Raw genomic sequence first — 24,894 nt, 5'->3', positions numbered from 1 at the left:
CGTATCCAGATGCCGCAGCTTCTTTTTTTTGAAACAAGCATTTTTCATAGGGAGCATCTTGTAATTTCAGCTACTCTCATTGCAATTGTATAACTGTTTGTGAGAAAATTCCCTCCTCACCGATTAACTTCAAAAGATAAGTCTTTAAACAACAGCACAGGCCCTTTGTCAGTGGATAAAGCGTCTCTACCAATGGTAATCTAGCAAATACTGAATCTTTTTTTCCACTGATCCATCAATCCACCACTGACAGTAAATTCTGAATCTCCTCCTTCTATTTGCCACTGAAATCGCGATGCCTTTTTCTGCAATATTGGCCCAGTAGCACACAAACCCTTTCCTCTTAAACGTTCATCTTCAAAAATAAAGCTTCTTCAGCTGCTTTACGCTCACCTTCAACACTGTCTTTCTTACTTTTATTCACTTCCACTAGCTTGGGAAACACACCACTTTTCAATTTCTGCTCGATTTTTCTTCCAGTCTCCAACTGTACTTTTTCTTATCTATAGCTCCAAAACAATGGTTTTGGCTGCTACCCCAGAAGCCAGTCACATACATTACAACATGTACTTTCTGATCCCCAGTTATTACATTTTTTTAGTCACCCATATTGGACTCTTTAATTAAAACACAAAGGGCAACACAAAACAACAATTTCACAATGCACATATATTGGACAGTTGATATGCAACTGAAACAACACAGAACACAGGGCTGCCAACAGAGATGCTTTCTACATGTCGTTGTTGTCTGTTAACGCTGGAAGAGGGTTTCTAAGTATCGTTAATGAAGAGTGGTTGCGGTAATTTATTCAATGTTAGCAATACAGTGTGTATCTTATAACTGTGACATCAGATGAGCTAGAAGTGTAAAAAAAACATTTTGGAAGATGACACAGCATTGTAGTCAGCGTTACTTATTAAACACTGAAAAAGTGCAGTATACATCCTCATTTTACTACGAGAAGTATTATTATGATATACATTAAGCAGGCCAGATATTATGAAGGAGTCGAGAGACTACCATGTTAAATACATATCTAAATGAATAAATGTTAATCTTTAGTTGCTAGTAATACTATACTGGTAACTCAAGAACTGAACTTCACAGTTGTGCAGGAAAAATAAGACCAATTGAAGTTAAGGACACAGTGCAAGAAGACTCAATACTTTTTTACATTATTCTAATTATCTTGTTTGTCTGCCTGTGTCCGTTATGTGTGGATGGATATGTGTGTATGTGCAAGTGTATACCTGTCCCTTTTTCCCCCCCAAGGTAAGTCTTTCTGCTCCCGGGATTGGAATGACTCCTTACCCTCTCCCTTAAAACCCACATCCTTTCGTCTTTCCCTCTTTCCTGATGAAGCAACCATGGGTTGCGAAAGCTTGAAATTTGCGTGTGTGTTTGTTTTTTGTTATTGTTTCTATCAACGTACCAACACTTTCGTTTGGTAAGTTACAGAATCTTTGTTTTTAGATATATTTTTCCCACGTAGAATGTTTCCCTCTATTGTATTCTTGTTATTTAAACACTTATTCAAAAAGCTATATACTAACTGTGAGGGAACTAATGACTATGTATTGATAAAATATCAGTGGAACTATTACTGACATCCGGCCACAGGGTTGTGCAAGAACTGTACAAGATAGTGAATCACATTTATACAGTGGTGGAAGTTCGGTCAGATTTTGAGATGAATATAATCATTGCTTTTCAGAGATAGAGCATAATTGGTCTGATATGGTATGCATCAACCATACTCATGAAACTATTTTATTGAAGATTGGAAGGGAAAACTGAAAGCAGATTAGGAAACAGGTTCGGTGGCACTCAAGAAGCAATTTTTGCAGTAGCCAGAACTCATGGAGTAATGCAAGAATCTAAAAACAAAGAAAGGTGTAAGGTAGGGCTGCTCATTGACACCACTGATATTTAGTTTGTACAACAGTGAGTAAAGTAAAGGTCTACTGACGCAGGAGAATGGTTTGTCACAGACAGGAAATTAGCACAATGCCATTCCCTGGCTGCATAACAGTAATCGACGAAAGTGATAAGGACTTGAGAAGAGTGCACCATGAAATAGAGTGATAATGCCTATAATATGCACGTACCCACAAAGAAAACTGGGGTAGTGCTATGTGCTGGATGGCTACATGTTAAACTTAGACAAGAGGCTCCTTGAAGGCATAGGTAATCTCCCAATCCTTCGTCCTACATCTCTTTTTGTTCTACCCTCTGTACTCTTTTTGAATTGTTGTGCATCCACAGAGTCATCTGTCCATAGGTCTGCCTGTTTCCCACTACCCCCTCTTTGCATTCTTCCCTACAGCTCTCCACCTCCATCAGCTCAGACAATTGCTTTCAATAAATGAGTATCCATAATCAGTCTTCCCACTGCCAAGGAAGTGTGCACTTGCATGTCTGTGTCGTTGTGTGTGTGAATCTATGTACTTCTGCTAGAAAAAGAGGTGGTGCTTGAAAACTAGTGTGAATGCTGTTTTCTGTCACGTACTTCTGTGCTCTACACAAGAAGCTACTATAGGTGTGGTTGCCTCTCCCTTATTTTACGTGCCTGGGAAGCAGAATAGGTAAAGAAGGAAGATGCAAGAAAGATCTAATAACACGGACTGCAGAAGGCAAACGGTCCTTTTATAAAAAGAAACATCTAGTAGCATCTAAAAATATATACCTCAAGACTATAAAAAATTATAAAAAGCTACAGGGCTAAGCCCAGCTATGTAATGGTAAAAAAGGAATAATTGTGAAGACAGAAATGAAATGATTGGGAGCATTCCAAGTGTAGTCTCAAATGAGACTGTCAAATATTAGATGGAATCATCACATAAGTATAAAGACATCTAGCAAGGAACCAATGAGGAGGAAATGTCTGATACCAAAGAAGGAGAAATGTCCCATAAAGAACACAATGGGCGCATATAAAGACCACGAGTCACGGCCAAAAATTGTAGTTGAAGGAAAGTTGAAGGACTGAACCACAAATTTAGGACAACATAGAAGTGGAGAAGGCAGATCATTAAAGGTGTGGGATCTCACAGATAGAGGACAGCTGATAAGTGAGAGGAGTGGAGAGCGTCATCAAACTAACCTTAGACTTGATAGTCAAAAGAACAATTTGAGGGTTTCTCTGTGTGCAATCTGATAAACAGAACTTATTTTCTACAACAAAGAATTCCCTTCAGTTCACTTTGAAGCATCTTTGATGGCTTGACATATACATTTTTCCATATAACATTCTCGTAATTTTAAAATGTTCTTACAGGCAGTGGGAGGAGACTAGATAATGTGCAACTGTACCTGAGGGAGCTTACGCTTGCTCCCTGACATCCTGCTCCCTCCTCTGTCACCGCCGTCTTTGCTTGTGCGAGCCCCATTTTCTCTGTCGTTTCTGGCACTGCAGTCACATTCCCTGCATCACTGTTCGACGTAGAAGCTAGAGCTGGCCACGATCCCGGGTTATCCAGGATGTTGAAATCGGCTGCCTTCGCACAGACGGACTCGTTCTTTCTCCTGTTTTTCCAAGCTCCACCAGCTTTAGGCAATAAATATGGTGCTGGACTAGAGAGCCCCTTTAACAAGAAAGACTTTATTTGCTGTACATTATTTGAACACATTAGAGGAAACAACTAGTAGTTAATTGATAAAAGAAATCAACAACAATAATTTTTACAATATTGAGATACATAAGCACAAAGAGATGTTCAGCCAAAATGCTGCAATTATAGAAAATGAAATGAGCATACATTTACTTCAGCACAAAGAGATGTTCAGCCAAAATGCTGCAATTATAGAAAATGAAATGAGCATACATTTACTTCTGAAGCTGGAGCTACAAAACACGTAATGGAATACATCAGTGAAGACAAATCATTACAAAATCATCTAAATAGTACACTGACTACTGATATTATTAATGTGAAATTCGAAAGACCTAAGTGCAAATAGTGGAAGTAGTAGAGGTAACCATATAGTCGAGGCGATGAGTACCCAACAGGCACATTAAAAGAATTTGAAAATGTTGCTGAGATTTCAGGCAGTATACTTTTAAGCTTTTCACACACATTTCCCACCCACAGTAAGAGTCACAACTTAATGGAGAAGTTATTAACATCCCGACACACATCTTCGGTTTGGCATGCTAAAGCAATTTACGCAGAAAGATATGACAGTGGTCTATCTCACACAAGAGTTCCAGAGAAAAAACTTGTATTTTTCATTTTTATTGTAAGGTATAAAACTTATATAATAGGGGAGAATCTTGTACCTTAAACCTCTAGACAGCCCTGTAATAGAAGATTAATATATCTCCTTATTCAGTTTTAAAAATGATAACATTCATTTTTTGTGTGCATTAGTCTTTTCTGAAATTAGAAGACTTCCTCCAGCAAAGTAAGGTTTTTCAATACATGAAAAAATATTCCAAGGTACAACATAGTCTTTACCTATGAATAAACATTCTATTGAAATTTAAAAGTAGTGCAATCAGTGTTGTCAATACTGTATTTAATAATCTATTGTTATATTGTTACTCTACTACACACCAACAGTCAGTAAGTAACATCAAATTAGGTGGAAGTACTGTCAAAAACTAGTTACAAATCAAAAACATTTTGAAATAGAAGCTACTGGAAACTAACACAAATTTTCATTTAGAAGACAGGTAAAATTGTTAAGGGATTTAAGAAAATCAGTTAATTTGCAAATATCACATGTTCCATGGTAAAACACCTTCCATTTTGAAGTACAAGATGGTGCACAACCAACAAAGTATGGCTTACCCATCCACACATTATGCAAGTAGCTTAAAAATATATAGAACTTACATGCCATAGAATTCTATAAATGAAGAATTAACAGTATCTTCCAAATAGCTTTAATTATTATACATCATGTAAATGTGTAGAACTTGTAATATACTTACAAATTCTGCACAAAACAGAACCTCATGTCTCACAACAACGACAAGTTAAAAAGAGGTGAATTTAAATTTGAAAATAAAAAAGTTTTCCTTCAGCTGTCAAATGGATGGGCAAAAGGCCAGTAAGTTTTTCAGTATATTAGTATATCACAGCTGTCAAAACAAAAAGAAAGGCAATGATGATACTACACAAAATATTAGTTGCCCTCTTGTTGTCCAGCAGCATAATAAAGAGCAGGGGAGAGGTGGATTGATTTAGCCAATTATGTGAGCAGTATACAATGCAGAGAAACTGTGTCTACTGATGGATTTTTTAATGTACCTAGTATTTGTAACTTTATTTAAAGAAAAGCTAGCACAAGACAGAAAAACCAAAATCAACTTTCATTTTGACTCAACTTTACTAGATAACTGATAGGATTTCCCTGATGGAACCACTAGTCTTTTGTAGGAGAGACCTACAGAAGGTGCCAAAACTGCATCACAAAATCACTTGTAGAACAAACACATGACTGACTACATTAAAGGAGGACATATACCAAAAGCTTGGCAATGTTTTCAGTCTTGTTCATGTGTCTGTCAGCCACTCAACACCTCAATTACACATTATCATCAACGATGATGGTTCTTACTAAGCGACATTAAGTGTGACCGACTATATTTAAATCACTGTGAACACACAAGTTATTATAAGACATAATTGGTGACACTTTATAAGAAGATGTTCCTTCTGTAGCAACATTATTCAGCTCCTGTTATCACCCTATAGTACACATTTATTTACTAATTTTCTCAGATGTTGTGAGACCATCTGAACCAAAACTAAATGGCCATGAAAAAAGGAATATACACACATTAGTAACAGAACACAGCAAAAGGCTATAGTTTACTCTGATAATGTCTTGTACAAATAGAAGGAAGTAAGCTACATGGAGACCTTCCTATTCAAGATTTCAAAATGTGAGGCACATCAATCATGTTTTTCAACTTTGCTGAAAACATATTGCAAACAGAATCTGTAGTATAGTGCACAGTTTCTTGCGAATAGCTGACAAAGTGTTATCCAGTTTCAGATCATTTATTTTTTCTGCCTAGCGTTCACTCAGAAAATATTTTGTACGAGTGCACTTTATAGCCATAAATGCTATGTGAGGAATGGAACACATTCACAGGTGCTTGAACACCGGACTATAGGAAGTTCATGAACTGATACTGCAAACCCATCAAACTGCCGTTCTCTGAGCTAAAAAGGCAACCATACAATTATTGGATTTTTTGGTTTATATATTCATTTATGGTATGTGAAGAAAAGAACTCCAATATCAATCTTCCCTAGCAGTTCAATGCAACTCTCAAAAATTACCAAGAAAACTGAGTTTGAAGTTTTCTAATGTGTTTAATACAAGGAGCCATGTGGCCCTGTGGTAAATGCTTGCCTGCCATGGGGGGTGACCTGGGTTCACTTTTCAACTGTGTTAAATTTTTAAACAAAGGTCTTCTTTGAGCATTCCCACGAAGCATAAAATGTGAAAAAAATGAAAAAAGTAATATGAAACTGAAACGATCTTCTCAGTAATCTTATATAATAGATCAATAATTAAGAATTTATATTTGCAATGAAATCTGTTTTTTTGTGTGCAATATATAATTATAAATATTATGTATTGTTTTCACAAAAATGACAATTAGATATTGATAATTAGCATATATTTGATGAATATTGTATTTAAATGAATTTGGTATTTAAATTGAAAGGAAAAAAGAAAGACTCGAACAAACGATCCTGCAACTACCAAACTCTAACTCTATTAATTTTTTTTTTCCATCTTTATGTATTTTATGTTTCACACAAATGCTCGTAGAATATGAACCTTTCATTGAAAAATCTGCATTGGCCAGGAACTGATCCCATGCCTCTGATGTGGCAGGCAACTAAGGAATTGTATCATAATTTCCTGGCAACTGGAAGAGTTCTGAAACATTTTGACAGTGCACGTCATTGGTGTTTTGGAAGAGACAGTGCGAGGACTTCAGAGAAGCATTTTTCACAAGGGAACCTCCCCATCACACCCCCCTCAGATTTAGTTATAAGTTGGCACAGGGATAGGCTTTGAAAAACTGAACACACATCAATCGAGAAAACAGGAAGAAGTTGTGTGGAACTATGAAAAAAATAAGCAAAATATGCAAACTGAGTAGTGCATGCGCAAGGTAGGCAACATCAAGGAGAAAGTAAGCTTACAAGCGCCATGGTCCCGTGGTTAGCGTGAGCAGCTGCGGAACGAGAGGTCCTTGGTTCGAGTCTTCTCTCGAGTGAATAGTTTAATTTTTTGTTTTCAGACAATTATCAAAGTTCAGGCACTCACACATAATCAACTTCGCTCTCCAAAATTCCAGGACATGTTCAGATTTGCTTGGAAATATGCAGGATTTGACGGTCTACACACGAAAACATTTGAAAATGTAAAAAACATATGTTTTGAGAGAGCACAGCGAAAACTGTGCGACTGTGAAACTGTTGCATTCATTTGTTGCAGTATATGTGACAAACTCTTATGTTTTCATCACTTTTTTGGGAGTGATTATCACATCCACAAGAAAACCTAAATCGGGCAAGGTAGAAGAATCTTTTTACCCATTCGCCAGGTGTGCAAGTTAGGTGGGTCGACAACATATTCCTGTCATGTGACGCACATGCCATCACCAGTGTCGTATAGAATATATCAGACGTGTTTTCCTGTGGAGGAATCGGTTGACCTATGACCTTGCGATCAAATGTTTTCGGTTCCTATTGGAGAGGCACATCCTTTCGTCTACTAATCGCACGGTTTTGCGGTGCGGTCGCAAAACACAGACACTAAACTTATTACAGTGAACAGAGACGTCAATGAATGAACGGACAGATCGTAACTTTGCGAAAATAAAGAAAGTAAAATTTTCACTCGAGGGAAGACTCGAACCAAGGACCTTTCGCTCCGCAGCTGTTCACTCTAACCATGGGACCATGGCGCTCCTCAGCTCACCTTGTCCTTGATGTTGCCTATATTTGGCATGGACTACTCAGTTTGTATATTTTGCTTATTTTTTCATAGTTCCACACAACTTCTTCCTGTTTTCTCGATTGATCTGTGTTCAGTTTTTCAAGGTCTATCCACTGTGTCAATTTATAACTAAATCTGAGGGGAGTGCGATGGGGAGGTTCCCTTGTCAGAAGCCTCGTTGAGTCAAGTCGGCAGGTATCTAGACAATGTAATGTACACTGAGAAACACTGCATCATGTAGTACAGCAGTGTCTTCATTTGTATGTTTAAAAAGTACAAATTCTGCAACATTTGATGCCGAACGACAAACCATGCTAATGACAATTTGCTACGGATATGCTGCAGTGCATGGACATGAATGTCAACTTCCTTGAAAGATTTTTTTTCTCAGATGAGGCAATCTTTCATTTACCACAAACGTTTGATCGGCATAACATTCGGATTTGGGGCTCACAACATCGACAAGCTATCACTGAACATGTTCATGATAACTCTAAACTGAACATATGGTGTGGGCTAATGCACAGCAGGGTTGCTGGATCATTCTTCTTTGCAGAAAACAGTGAATGGATCAGTTTGTGTATCCTCAGACACAAGTCTTGCAGCCCAATATCACCTTGCTCAGAAGATCCTGGATACAAAATTTCCCGATCACTGTATCGGACACAAAGGACCAAGTACCTGGTGACCATGTTCCCCCAGTATAAACCTGCTGGATTTCTTCTTGTGGGGACTTGTGAAGGACTGCAAGTATGCAACCAAAGTGGGCAATATTCCTACATTAACACATCGCATGTTACGATGAACATGGCAAGAAACTGAATACAGACTCAATATTCTTCAAGTTATAAATGGTTCATAGGTGGAGCTGTACCAATGACTATTAAATAAATTTTTTGAGACACTCTAACATATGGCGCAATTTCATTATCGATGATTATTAAATAAATTCTTTGAGATGCTCTAACGTATGATGCAATTTCATTATCATTTCTACTGCAGTCCTTTTTTTTTCCTGGGCCTTTCAAATGTGGGAGGTTTAAAAGGATATTTCAAAAATAATCACTATGACTGTTAATACATTTATCCAACTGTGACAGAAGACGGTCAATGGCATCATGGAAAAATGTTTGCAGTTGCCTACAGAACCCAGGCATGCACCTCTTTGTCTGAAACAAATTGACAACAAGGGATGTCTTTCTCCAGGGCACCAAACATACTGAAATCCCATATGAAGAAACAACAAAGCCCCACGGGAGGGAAGAACAACAGGTAAATTAATCAAAGAGAGAGGTGAGAGCTTGCACTTGGAAGTACACAACCTGACGCAGTTATATGGAAGAATGGGCCATTGCCAAAGGAGTGTAAACTGGCCGTAATATGCCCGATACACAAGGGAATGTGGTAACTACAGAGGCATCAGCTTACTGAATGTAACCTACAAGGTACTGGCTGTAATTACCCGCAGAAAATCATAACCATTCATAGAAAAGAACATACAAGAATACCAAAGGTGGGTTCTAACCAAACTGATCAACAACAGATAACATTTCACTCTAAGACAGTTATTTGAAAAACACTAGGAATATGATAAAGATATCTACAGTCTGTTAGTCAATGTTCAGTGTGCATATGACAGCGTCCACTGGGATAGCCTACTCAGTGCACTGCTTGACTTCAGAATCCCTGAGAACCTAGTGAGAATGGTGTAAACTTGTATGGCAGGGTCAAGGGCAGCAGCATGTTTCTGATGGTGCACATCAGAAACATTCGGGATTGAGACAGATTTCAGACAAGGAGATGCTCTCTCATGTGTCATCTTAGAGAGGTTAATGAGAGAATATAGTTCTATTAAGTAAATCAAGCTATGAGATGAAAAAAATGCATCAGAAAATGGACAGCCACACACAAATGGTTGTACTAAAGGTGAACCAAGACAAAATAGAGTTACGTTATTACAAAGAAGTTAAGACCACAAAGAATTAAAGAATTTCTAAAGACAGATGGCATGAGATTCAATAGAGTTCATCAGTTCAAATACTTGGGATTTTGGTTTACCACAGACAACAGCATAGGAGTGGATATCAACAAAAGAGTACCACTGGGAATGAAATGGATATACTCCCTCAGGGGGGTGCTCAGCTCAAAATGAATATCAGCGAACACTTAGATGAGAATCTGTAAGTGACATGCTCAGCAATCATGAACGGTTCAGAAATCTGGAGCACTATTAAATGAGGGGAAGAAAACCTATCAATATTTGAAAGAAGAGAATTGAGAAAGATATGGGGACCGATCTTAGATAAATGAGAATAGAGGAGGAGGAAGAGGAGGAAGAACAAGGAAATCCACCTCTCGGTCAAACAATCCTACAGAAGCTAAGGAGCAGAACAATGGGCAGGCGACGTAGCCCATGTGCATGAAGAAAGATAGGTGAAGGAGGCACTTGAGGGGAAACCAAACACCAGACAACCCATACGATGACCGTGGCAGCGCTGGATGGACGACCTGGCGAAGGACCACCCAGCCCTGAGATTTGAACACAACTGAAGGAACTGAGCACAAAACCGAAAGGAATGAAGGCATTTTGTGGAAGCAGCAGTCCGCAGGGCCTGTGATTGCTGGATATGTATGCAATGCCTGAGGAGAGATCGGGACTTTATGGAGCAAGGGCTTCCCAGTGAAACTTTTGCTGCATATTCTAAACAACCCCGGCAACATTTGGGCCCGCCCACACTACCACCGGTCCCACAGAGGCCTACAGTAACTGCCTCACTGTATAAAACTGTGCCCACTGGTCTGCATCCATGGCACACTGCTTGTTTTGGGCAGTCGTTCACCTGACTGATGGTGTACCCATACACGACCATCAAGCTGGTGCAGCAAGAAAAGTGATTCATCTGAACACATGACACATTTCCACTGATCCACAGTTCAGTCTCAATGATTCAATGCTCACTCAATTGCAACTAACGATGGAGTTGGGTCAGCAAGGGAACTTGTAGGGGTCGTCTGCTGCAGAGCCCCGCATTCGATAACGTTTGCTCGACAGTGTGCTCCGACACACTTGTGCCTGTATCAGCATTGTACTTTGCCATCAGATCATCCACATATCACTATTTATCCTTTCTCTGACCTCCACATCATGTGATGAAGCTTGGATGTCCAACACCTTGCCTCCTACTTCTAGTTTCACCACCCTTCAAAAACTTTCCACTCGTGTTCACAACAACAGCATGCAAACAGCCGACCAGCTTTGTCATTTCAAAGACGCTTGCTCCCAGGCAGAGTGCCATAACAATGTGCCCTTTGTAGAAAGTCACTTGTGTCAGAGGATTTCCCCATTTTCAGCCAGTATCGTCATTAGTGTGTTTCCCCATTTCTCTCTGCTCCGCTTACATACTTTCTTTATCATGTCACGGGCCACAACAGCACTGTGCACCATTCAGTCTTGCCGAAGGCAGTGGGCATAATTTTTGGCTCATCAGTGTATATCAGTAAGACCCAGACTATTTAAAAAACCGATCTCCCATGTATAAAACATCTACAAACATTTGATTACTTTACTAATGAAATAATGTGTGAAACATTTGAAAACAAGTATGTAAGCGAGAAAATGTTTAGGAAAAGTTTGAAATTATGCTTGCTTTTTGTTGGAAGTCACCAAGTGCTATCATTATGAAACATGGACAAATATTCTTTGAGTAATTTGAACCTCATTTTAAGCAAAAGCAAGTTTTTCATGAATTTAAATGTCTATTATGTCATAGCTCCAGACCTATGTGTCACACAATATTATAATTTTGCAGGTCTGTTCAGTGGTGTATGTGGATACTGCCAACAAAATATTTTATGACTATCATTAATAATAAAGAAGAAATAAATTAAAACATGATATCTGATGCAGCAGTTTTACTGCATGAAAAACAAAAACGTAGTAAATGATAAACTCTTTCCCTTTCATCATTCTATGGGGGCTGAGAGTGAGAAAAAGTCTCATCTAGGTTTTAAATTATGTGTAAAGTTTGTTGGTAGTTGCTACGTCCTCTCATTCTCAAATAATAGATGAATGAAGTCTGGGTATTTGCAGGCCGTCAGTTAAGCTGCCTCAAGAGAAACACACAGTTTCTAACTGCAATACAGTCTCATTGTGTTAAACATTTAACATAAGATTATAACTCTTAATGAGTAGATTATGGCAGCATTTAAAGTTTTCAAACACAGTCAATAACTACACAAGACACTGAAAATTGAATTTTTGTTGCTCCTATGCTGCAACTTGTACCAGGTTTTAGGAAGACATTTCAATAGTAATAGTAATGGTAATAATAAGAAGAAGAAGCAGCATAATAATAGTAATTTAAAAACTGTCATGTGGCACCAAAGCATGGTGCAAATCTTTCAGTTGGATAGCACTTCAGCAACTAGTGTACACAGATACTTCATAAGTAACAAATAAGCTTCAAGGGCAACTCAGAATAAACTGTGGCATGAATCTTAAATATTATGTAAATTGAAGATGGAGGGGGTGGCAGGGGGTGGGGGGGAGGGGGGGGGAGGGGGGAGCAAGGAACGGGAAGGAATTAACGATATCAGGTGCATCACGACTTTATGCAGAATCAGTAGCAAAGAGTGATAATGTATGCCAGACTGGCCCTCGAACCAGGGATCTCGTGCTTATTAGTCAGTTGTGTTAATCACTACACCACCCAGAAAAAGTGTGCATCACAAATGCATGGACTAATGGACTACTTCGGCACAGTTTCTGGCCAACCCACACTCTTACCTAGCACCATCCATCCATGTCCTTGAAGCTTGTTAATTTTACATTTCTGCTGCAGGTCAAACAAAACTGTACATCTGCACTGAGGGCTGTGGAGTAATAGTGCATAAAGGCAAATAAATTACATGAATATGTGGCATCTGTTCTTTTGGACACGTCCGCAAGAGGAGACACCACCACACTGAAGTGGCAAAAGTTATTGAGTACCTCCTAACATCTTGTCAGACCTCCTTTTGCCCAATGTAGTGCAGCAACTCGATGTGGCATGGATTCAGGTAACTGTAAGTCCCCTACGGAAATAATGAATCATGCTGGCTCTACAGCTGTCCATAATTGAGAATGTGTTGTTCTTGCATGATTCTGTGCACAAATTGACCTCTGAAGTACGTCCCATAAATGCTTCATGGGATTAATGTCGGGCATTCTGGGTGGCCAAATCTTTTCGTCGAACTGTCCAGAATGTTCTTCTAATCAACCACAAACAATTGTGGCCCTGTCACACGACGCATTTTCATCCATAAAAATTCCATCACTGAATGACTGAAAATGGGCTCCAAGTAACTGAACGTAACCACTTTCACTCAATGATCAGTTCACTTGGTTCAGAGGATCCAGTCGATTCTATGTAAACACAGCCCACACAATTCTGGAGCCACCACCAGCTCGCACAGTGCCTTGTTGGCAACATGAGTCAATTGTTTCGTGGGGTCTCCACCACAATCAGATCCTACCATCAGCTCTTACCAACAGAAATGATGGCTCATCTGACCAGGTCATAGTTTTCCTGGCATCTAAAGTCCAATCAATATCACTGCAGGTCCAGATTAAGTCTCTGCAGGGGATGTCACACTGTAAAAAAGGGCACTCACGTAGGTCCTCGGCTCTCGTAGCCCATTAACACCAAATTTCGCTGCACTGTCCTAACGGTTACATTTGTTGTACATTCCACATTGATTTCGTGGTTATTTCATGCAGCATTGCTTGTCTGTCAGCACTGATATCTCCACAAAAACACCATTGAACTTGTTCATTAATTCAAGGCCATCGGCCACTCTGTTGTCCATGGTGAGAGGTAATGCCTGAAATTTGGTATTCTCGGCACACTCTTGGCACTGTAGATCTCAGAACATTGGATTCCCTAATGATTTTCAAACTGGAGTGCCCCATGTGTGTAACACAAACTACCATTCCACATTCAAGGTCTGTTAATTTCTGTTGTGCAGCCATAATCACATCAGAAACCTTTCCACATGAGCCACCCAAGTATAAATGACATCTCTGCCAACACACTGCCCTTTTATACCTTGTGTAAGCAATAGTATCACCATCTGTCTACGTATATACAGGGTGGTCCATTGATCGTGACCAGGCCAGATATCTCACGAAATAAGCACCAAACAAAAAAACTACAAAGAACAAAATTTGTCTAGCTTGATGGGGGAAACGCGATGGCACTATGGTTGGGCCGCTAGATGGCGCTGCCATAGGTCAAACGGATATCAACTGTTTTTTTAAACAGGAACCCCCATTTTTTATTACATATTCGTGTAGTACGTAAAGAAATATGAATGTTTTAGCTGGGCCACTTTTTTTGCTTTGTAATACATGGCACTGTAATAGTCACAAACATATGGCTCACAATTTTAGACGAACAGTTGGTAACAGGTAGGTTTTTTAAATTAAAATACAGAATGTAGGTACGTTTGAACATTTTATTTCGGTTGTTCCAATGTGATACATGTACCTTTGTGAACTTATCATTTCTGAGAACGCAAGCTGTTACAGCGTGATTACCTGTAAATACCACACTAATGCAATAAATGCTCCAAATGATGTCCGTCAACCTCAAAGCATTTGGCAATATGTGTAACGACATTCCTCTCAACAGCGAGTAGTTCGTCTTCTGTAATGTTCGCACATGCATTGACAATGCGCTGACGCATGTTGTCAGGTGTTGTCGATGGATCAAAATAGCAAATGTCCTTCAACTTTCCCCACATAAAGAAATCCGGGGACGTCAGATCCGGTGAGCGTGCGGGCCATGGTATGGTGCTTTGATGACCAATCCACCTGTCATGAAATATGCTATTCAATACTGCTTCAACTGCACTCGAGCTATGTGCCGGACATCCATCATGTTGGAAGTACATCGCCATTCTGTCATGCAGTGAAACATCTTGTAGTAACATCGGCAGAACATTACGTAGGAAATCAGCATACATTGCACCATTTAGATTGCCATCGATAAAATGGGGGCCAATTATCCTTCCTCCCATAATGCCGCACTATACATTAACCCACCAAGGTCGCTGATGTTCCACTTCTAGCAGCCATCGTGGATTTTCCATTGCCCAATAGTGCATATTATGCCGGTTTACGTTACCGCTGTTGGTGAATGACGCTTTGTCGCTAAATAGAACGCGTGCAAAAAATCTGTCATCGTCCCGTAATTTCTCTTGTGCCCAGTGGCAGAACTGTACACGACATTCAAAGTCATTGCCATGCAATTCCTGGTGCGTAGAAATATTGTATGGGTGCAATCAATGTTGATGTAGCAATCTCAACACCAACATTTTTGAGATTCCCAATTCTTGTGCAATTTGTCTGCTACTGATGTGTGGATTAGCCGCAACAGCAGCTAAAACACCTACTTGGGCATCATCATTTCTTCCAGATCATGGTTGACATTTCACATGTGGCTGAACACTTCCTGTTTCCTTAAACAACGTAACTATCCGGCAAACGGTCCGGACACTTGGATGATGTCGTCCAGGATACCAAGCAGCATACGCAGCACACACCCATTGGGCATTTTGATGACAACAGCCATATATCAACATGATATCGACCTTTTCCGCAACTGGTAAACGGTCCATTTTAACATGAGTAATGCATCACGAAGCAAATACTGTCTGCACTGGCAGAATGTTACGTGATACCACGTACTTATACGTTTGTGACTATTACAGCGCCATCTATCACAAAGCGAAAAAGTGGTCCAACTAAAACATTCATATTTCTTTATGAACTACATGAATATTAATAAAAAATGGGGGTTCCTATTTAAAGAAACGCAGTTGATATCTGTTTGACCTATGGCAGCGCCATCTAGCGGGCCAAACATAGCGCCATCTGGTTTCCCCCTTCAAGCTAGACGAGTTTCGTTCTTTGTAGTTTTTTCATTTGATGCTTATTTCGTGAGATATTTGGCCCGGTCACTATCAATGGACCACCCTGTATACTGCTATCCCATTACTTTTGTCACCTCAGTTTATAATTAATCTTAAAGACAGGTGCAAAAAACATACATCAAGCACTCAGTAGCTGCTTTTGGAATAACATGTAATAAGAAAAAGGAATAACTGGTACTCAAAGCAAAGATTCAACTTCATAAAAGCAGTTTATTTTTATAAATGTGTATCATAATATTCTACCCTCTGGACATAGAGAACATGTAACTGCCAACACTGAACACATTGTGTATGAATTTGTCATCTACATGTAAACCCACACTCTGAAGACCACTGAAAAATGCATGACAGAGGGTACTTCCCATTGCACACTATAACTATCATAGCTTTGACCACAGGCCACTTAATGTGAGCCAACATATCCCACTGCATGCAGTCAGTATGTTAATGATTCTACAGTTTCATTATGAAAAAGGAAGAGAGAAGACAATCAGCATACAGGATCCCCACTCCATTAATATATAGCACAAATGTAGAGTACGTACTTACATTGGATTGTTTGCTTCTTATTCCCAGTAATTTCGAACAGCCATTGCCAGACCTCCGCTCCTTCGAACAGCCAAAATTTTCCACACTTGAGCCTAATAGGTTTGAAACACGAATCCTGTGCCTCGCCGGATTTGTACCAGAATTTGGTGTACCTCTGGGTGAACTGCTTCTCCTGCACACAGTTTCTAACACTTGTTGGCAGGATAATTTAATAGTAAATAATAAATACAAATTACATCACATTTGTAAAATTTCACTACATTTTAAATTTATACAACCTACATATTGATAAAATGCGAGATATTGTTAATTGAATACCGTATATGTCCAGGATCTCCTCTTAAACTCATACATGGGTTTCAACCAAATCTCCATAGATCAGTTTCAATCAAATATGGCATGCAAACAGCAAACTTCATAAACATCACACTGTAGGGCTTATAACCTCCTAGTTCTCATAGCAGATGCGAGACAAGGGCAAAAACTTGTTGTTTCAGTCCCTGCCATATACATTGGAGCATCAAAGAAACTGGTATAGGCATGTGTATTCAAATACACAGATATGTAATCAGGCAGAAAACGGCTCTGCCGTCGTCAACGCCTATATATGACAACAAGTGTCTGGCACAGTTGTTGATCAGTTACTGCTGCTACAATGGCAGGTAATCAAGATTTAAGTGAGTTTGAATGTGGTGTTATAGTCAGCACACAAGCAATGGGATCCAGCGTCTCCAAGGTAGCGATTAAGTGGGGATTTTCCCGTATTACCATTTCACGAGTGTACCATGTATATCAGGAATCGGGTAAAATATCAAATCTCTGACATCGCTGTGGCTTGAGAAAGATCCCGCAAGAACGGGACTAATGACTACTGAAGAGAATCATTCAATGTGACAAAACTGCAACCCTTCTGCAAATTGCTGCAGATTTCAATGCTGGGCCATCAACAAGCGTCAGCGTACGAACTATTCACTGAAACATCAGAAATATGGACTTCCGGAGCTGAAGGCCCACTCGTGTACCCTTGATGACTGCACAACACAAGGCTTTACACCTCGCCTGGGCCCATCAACATCGATGTTGGACTGTTGATGACTGGAAACAAGTTTCCCGGTCAGACGAGTCTCGTTTCAAATTGTATTGAGTGGATGGACATGTACGGGTGTGGAGACAACCTCATGAATCCACAGACCCTGCATGTCAGCAGGGGGCCGGCTGCTGTGGCCGAGTGGTTCTAGGCGCTTCAGTCCAGAACCACGTGGCTGCTACAGTCGCAGGTTGAAATCCTGCCTCAGGCATGGATTGTGTGTTATGTGTCCTTAGGTTAGTTAGGTTTACGTAGTTCTAAGTCTAGGGGACTGATGACCTCAGATGTTAAGTCCCATAGTGCTTAGAACCATTTGAACTGTTTGTCAGCAGGAGACTGTTCAAGCTGGTGGAGGCTCTGTAATGGTGTGGGGTGTGTTCAATTGGAGTTACACGGGACTGCTGATGTGTCTAGATACGATTCAGGTGCCACATACGTAAGCATCGAGTACAATCACATCCATAATTGCTACAGAGTGGCTCCAGGAACAGTTCCACTGGTCACCAAACTCTCCAGACATGGACATTACTGAGCATATCTGGGATGCCTTGCAACATGCTCTTCAGAAGAGACCTCCACCCCCTCACACACTTACGGATTTATTGACAGCCCTGCAGGATTCATGGTGTCAGTTCTCTCAGCACAACTTCAGACATTAATCGAGTCCATGCAACGTTATGCGCTCGCGGGGGGTCCTACACGATATTAAGCAAGTGTACCAGTTTCTTTGGGTCTTCAGTGTATGTTGCCATGCATGACAAACACATAGTGTAGGAATGGTATCAGCCTGCCTTATCGACCAGCTTCACAGGACATACTACACATCAGAAGCAAGAAATTTTTTTGCAGCCCATGTCATGTAGGATGTCATGCATGACAAGTGTGTTCTATTGGAGTAGTATTGGTCTGCCTTATAGACCTGATTTGCAGGGCACCCTACATATTGGGAGCAAAAAAATTATTTTCAAGCCCCTGACGTGGGGTCTGCCCTGCACAACAGGTGTCTCAAAGGTGTAGTATCATCCTCTGCAGAGGCTACACATGCAGAAGTGTATGGCTGAGCAGAGAGAGGAGGTGGAGGATAATAGTAAGAGGTGAACAGAGAAAGGGAGAGGAGGAGAGAGACAGGGATAGTGTGAAAGAGGATGAGATGAGCAGAGAGGGGGGCAGAGATGGACAGAGAGAGGGGTTGAGGAGGGGACACACAGGGAGAGGAAAACAGAGGCAATGGACAGAGAGAGGGGTGAGGACAGGACTGACACAGAGAGGGTGAGTATGAGGTGTACAGAAAGAGCAGAGAGAAGATGGCCAAGTAAAGGTGGAAGGATGTGTTACATAGAGAGATGGGGGGAGGAACAGGTGGACACAGAGACGGGGGGAGGGGGGAGGAGGAGATGTGTGAAATATATGTGTTGAACATGTAAGTGAGCAAAGCCGCTGGGAAAAGGTTAGTAAGAAAATAATTTAAGGAATAAAATCGGGGTAGAGTCAGCTAGAGTGGGCAAGAGGAGAAACAAAGCAGGGATCAGGAGGGACAGTCAGGGAAGGGTTGGCTGATGGCTGGGAGAGAGAAGTAGCAGGCATACAGGGTAAGAGTGTGGCACCAGTGAGTTCTTTCTGGACACAGTCAGAGGGAGTTATACACGGGATACAATGACGAGGAGTGGATTGGATGAGGGAGACAGAAGCAGAGGAAGGAGTATGAGTGAAGCTGACGTCACGACACTGGGTTGGAGGATGGTGAGAACAGGAGCTAGAGAGAGACTACAATCAGCACAGCACTGCACATGACTCCCTCTGCCTGCATCGACAAACAGCCCATTGGTGCCGCATTCCTACCCCGTGCTCCTGCTGCTTCTCCCTCCCCCCCTCTTACTCCCCTTGCCATCTTTACCTGACATGATTGCCCAACTCAGGTGAGCTCCATTATTGGCCCAAAGTAATCAGCTGGGGCAATGTATTCGTACATGTGTACATTTGTGTGTTTGGTGAGTTGTTACATTTATTCCTTAAACTATTGTACTGTTATTAGTACCTGTAATTCCACCTTAAGGAGAATGCTAAAACAAATCATTTTTCGTGGCCTATTTTTTCTCACTCATCCCAAAAACCTCTCATATAAACAATGTGTTTCTTCTTCCCCTCCTCTGTTCACTATTCCCTTTCAATGTTTGCTCTAATTTCTGTTTTCTGAATTTTTCTCTTTTCCTGTTGGCCATGTCACTGTGGAGCTGTTTATGTTTTGAGGACTTCCACAGTTCACAGTTTCCTTTACCCAGGTGGTTTTCAGTGTGTTGTGTCACTATATTAAAAATCTTCTTGGTCAGTCAGTCTTCGTTCATCCTTGAACATCTTTGCAGAACTTTTCCCTTCTTCACTGACATCATTTTTAATCATCTCTGTCTGTTTGTACAGTTTTTTATTGGTCACTTTATACACATCCCCCTTTCTGAACTGGCCTGTAGATCTTTCTAATTATTTTTCTCTCTCTTTATATCTGCTTGATTTCTGTTCTTTCCCCAGTTTCTGTTGTTCCTGAGGTGCACAGGGCATCTTGTAAAACCACTGCATTGTAGTCTCTTACTTTGACATTAATCGAGATACTTCTTTTGCTGTCATGGTTCCATATAAATCTGTAAGGTTTCAGTAGTTTTGTGATCTTTCGTTCATCTGATGTAGAGTTCAATCCCGTTTTCTGTTCATCTCTCCCAGGTATTTGAAACTTTATACTTGTGTTATCTTTCCATTCTTAATTTCCAATGGGTGTCTGTCTGTGTATTTTGTGTCCTTGTAATGTTTTTTTTTCCCCCATGAGATTTGTAGTCCTGTTTTAGATGAGATTATTAGTGTGTATTATTGTACAACAGTGTCTTAATTTGGCACTGGTGGAAATATTTTGTTTGTTGTAGTATTTCCATGTAAGTCTGTGTGCTTTTCGTAGTTTTGTAACGTTTTCTTCACCAGATGTTTAATTGAGTCCTGTTTTCTCTATAATCTCTCCCAGGTATACGAAACTTCTTTGTGTGTTATGTTCTCATATTTAGTTTAGAGTGAGTGTCTGTCTGTGGAGTTTGTGTCAGTGTATTGTGTTTTTTATGTGGGATTTGTAGTCCTGTTTTGGCTGAGGTTTGGTGTGGTGTCTCTAAAGGATCTTCGGTTATTTGTTATGACAGCTATACCACCAGCAAAAGCCAAAAATTTTATTTTGTTGTGTCTTTCCTTGTGTCTCTCATCTTTTTTATCCCATTGGCTCATTTGTCCCATGTCCTAATCATTTTCTCTAAAACAAGTTAAATAGAATGGATGACAGGTCATCTCCCTGTCTTACTCTGTCCCGTTTGCAAATGATTCCACGACCTCTCCCATGAACTTCACTTTGGATGTTGTACTTGTTTATGTTTACTGAATTATCTTTCTGTCCTTGTTGCCCGCCTTCATTTCTTACAGAGGGATGTAGAATATTTCTCTGTCCATGGAGTCTGTCATTTTGAAGTCAAAAAATGTTACTGTGGTGTTCCTGGACTTCATCATTGTTAATATTGTCCTCAGGCACCAGATACGTTCACTGCATGATTTACCTTCCTGCACCCTTGTTGGTATCCTCCTATCTGTGCACCTATCTGAGATTCTATTGAATTTGACAGAGCTTTTAATAGAATTATTTATGTAACGGATAAAAGTGGAACTCCTCTGTAATTATTAGCGACTGTTTAGTTTTCTTGCTTGTGGAGAAATGTATTAGGCTGACTTCCATTCTTCTGGTACCTTTTCTGTTCCCCAGATGTTTTTGATAGCTCTGTGTAATTAAGGTGTAATGTTACTGTGGCCTGATTTCCAAATTTCTGAAATAAATCCATTTTCTCCCAATGCTGTTACTCTCCAACAATGGTTTCTTTGTATGCTGGGGGTTTAAAATCCAGGTTTGGTTCTGGATTTATGAAAGTATGCTCTGTGTCAGTTTATCACAGTTGAGCAGTGTGCCAAAGTATTGTGGCAAAATCTTGCAGTTCTGTTCCACATTTTTCTCCAGCATTCCGTCTTGTCTTTTGAAGCATGAGCTTAGTGGTTGATATCCTGTCACATTTTCTTTGAATGTCCCGTACCAATTACGTTTGTTGCTTTTGTAGAAATCTTTATCTCCTTCAGCCTGTTGTTTTTGTAACATTTTCTTTCTATACATTATTTCTTAAGAGGTTTTCTGTAGCTTGTTGAAATCTTCCCATTTTTCAGATGTTCTAAGGCTGTTAAATTTTTTTCCAGTCCTGTATTGTCTTCTATGGGTCTGTCGCATGCCACATTCCACCATCTGCATTTCCTTAGCTCAGTGGTTGCCCCAATTTCATCAGTTCTTCTATTTTTTTCAGCAGTTCTCCCTATTTGTTACTCTCAATTTCTTTTTTGTGTCAGTTCTTCCTTGTTTAACAGTCACTAATATGTGTCTGTTCTGAAAGTTCTGTTGGTTTTCCTGTTTTATCTATCTTGTACGAATTTCACTTTGATTTAGATCAAAGTCAAAAAAATCCTTTTTGTTCATTATTATATTCGTAATTTCTCAGACATTTTTCATGGATGTTGCTATGTGGCCTATCTGAAATTCTCTTAGGACATTATTGGAGAATTTCCAAGTCTGTGTGGTTTCTGTAATTGTGTCGACATGAGTTTGAGGTCAATATTACTGCAGAAGCTTATCAGGTTCTCTTTGTTCTTGTTTGTCTGCTTCTTGGCTGTTTTCTCTCTGAATCCTCTTTCCCTGCCTAATTGGGCACTAAAATCTCATAGTAACATTTTTACATGCCTCATCGGGATTTTGTTGGTGGTTTCTTCCAGATCTTCTCAGAATTCAATCGTCAGCAAGTTTTTCTTGTAGCTTTTTAGGGTATATGCATTTCTTAATGTATAGGTTTCTTTTCCACAGTATATCATGGGTTGATATTATTTTCTGATTTTGAGGTGAAATTTATTACAGAGACCAGAATGGATTTGTGTACTACAAATCCTGTTCCAAAGAGGTACAGGTTTCTTCCTGAAACTATTACATCTGGTTTCCCTTTGTATGGTCTGTAGTTTTCCCAGTCAAAGTGGTTCTCATCTGAGAGCCGTGTTTCCTATCTTGCCAGTATCTTGATACCAAATTTATCCATAGTGTTCGTCATTTCGGTTTACCTAACTTCAGTAGTGTGTTTGTGTTGAGTGTTTCCCTATAAAACATTCTCTTAGTCCTGAGGATTTTTGAATAGCTCTAATTCTTTTTGGTATTTTACGTTCCACTAGGGATTTTCTAAATTGTAAGAATACAGAACAGATATATTAACTATTTTCCCAGATAAAATGGAAGATTTCTATTTGCCATTCACATTATTTGTTGTTAGCAGTACGCATAGTGAAGGGCAGCGACAGCATAAACCTGCCTATATTTCAAACTGAAGTTGACTGTGATGATCAGCACAATAGTAAAATGCACAATTGGCTTTAATTCTAGTCTACCAACATGACAGTTTGGGTACCTTTAAGCAGAAATTGAAATTGGAAACCAGCTGAGTACTGGAGTGCGGATGCTATCTGGTTCCTAATTTCAGTTTTTCTCATTCATGAATATTTTAATGTGTCAGATGTTTCTTCTTGTACACTCATTCCCAAATGATAGAAAAACTAATGTTCACTCCCAGTTTCTTAGAATCAGAAAAAACCTCTCACATTTTCTGCTGTGTCTAGTGTTGAAAATTAGCAATAAAGCATAGAAACTTCTGTGTGAAGATGTGCAGAGCCATTCAACAAAAATAAACTAACTGCAAATGCTGAAACCGCTGTATGCGTCATGTTCCATGTATTGGATAAATAAAAAAACTACTCGCCAAGCAGTGGCAGATGAAAACATGTATGAAAGTTAAGGAAATGTGCAAGCTTTCAGAATCAGTGCCTCTTTGTTCTGGCAGAAGGGTTGAAGGGGAAGGAAGAAGGCTGAAAGAAAAGGACTGCTGAGGTTTAGGAAATGGGCAGAGTTACAGAAAAAGAAATTCTAAATGTGTAAGAACAATCAGTATTCTTTAAACGTGATTTATCAAGTAAAATTAAATCAAACAATGGAAACTCCAGGTAGGAATATCAACAATGTAGGAAAAGACAAATTGCTACTTTCTGTAAAGAAGACATATCAGGTTGCAGAGAGGCACAATTAAAACACACTCACATGTAGCTTTCAGTCACACACGCGCACACGTAAGCACACCTCATGCACACACAATCGCCAACTCCATCATCTCGGGATGGAATGCAACATCATGTGGGATGCATGCAGAAATCTGGAGGGGCTGGGGAAGGGGATGGGATAATGGTGTATGGGTGGGGAGAGAAACAAACACTCTGTCAGTGTGTGCAAGGACTAAACTGCCAACAGGTGCAGCATCAGGAGGTTGTGGGGCAGGGAGGTGGGGAAAAAAGGAGCAAAAAAGGAGAGGAGCGGGCAAAGACAGGCAGATGTGTTGGAAGAGAGCTGCAAATAAACAGGGTAGGAGATGGGAGGAGATGATAGGACAGAGAGGGTGGGAACTGTTGGGTGGAGGGTGTAGGGATAGTATGTTTGGAGGGTGGGGGGACAGTATGTTACCATAGGTTGAGGGTGGGATTATTACAGGAGCAGAGAAAGTGTTGTAAGGATAACTCCCATCTGCACAATTTAAATCATATTAATATATGTATATCAAAGTAGTCTATGAGTTTTACTATTTGGGTAGCAAAATAACTGACAAAGGCTAAAATAGAGAGAATATGAGATTCAGATTGGCAACGACATGAAAAGCATTTCTTAAAAAGAGAAATTTTTTAACATTACATACAAATATAATTGCTAGGAAGTCTTTTCTGGAGGTATTTGTATGGAGTTTAGCCTTGTACAAAAATGAAATGTGCATAATAAGCGGTTCAGACATAAAGAAAGTAGAAGCTTTCAAGATGTGGTGCTACAGAAGAGTTTTGAAAATCAATTTGGCAATGGAAGGTAGTATGGTGTGTGTGTGTGTGTATGTATGTGGAGGGGGGGGGGGGGCATTGAGTTATGCAGAGATGATGAAGCTTGCACAGGACAGACTGAAAATAAAAACAAAAACAACAACAACATTATGTTTGTCCTGTCGGGTTTGCGACATAGGGCATTGCTGGATCATAAATATACAGTATAATACAAAGACTATACATCCTGCCTTATGGAATTATAGTGACAGTCTCATAATTTGTTTAATTACAAATTTTTGCCTAAAATCGCTCAAACACTATCATTGCTTGTTTTGAGTTATTACCAAGTCATAATCTTG

Source organism: Schistocerca serialis, chromosome 12 (genome assembly GCF_023864345.2).
Source record: "Schistocerca serialis cubense isolate TAMUIC-IGC-003099 chromosome 12, iqSchSeri2.2, whole genome shotgun sequence".
NCBI classification, from domain to species: domain Eukaryota; kingdom Metazoa; phylum Arthropoda; class Insecta; order Orthoptera; family Acrididae; genus Schistocerca; species Schistocerca serialis.
The sequence above is the reverse complement of the archived record's forward strand: the minus strand, read 5'-3'. Positions refer to the sequence as shown.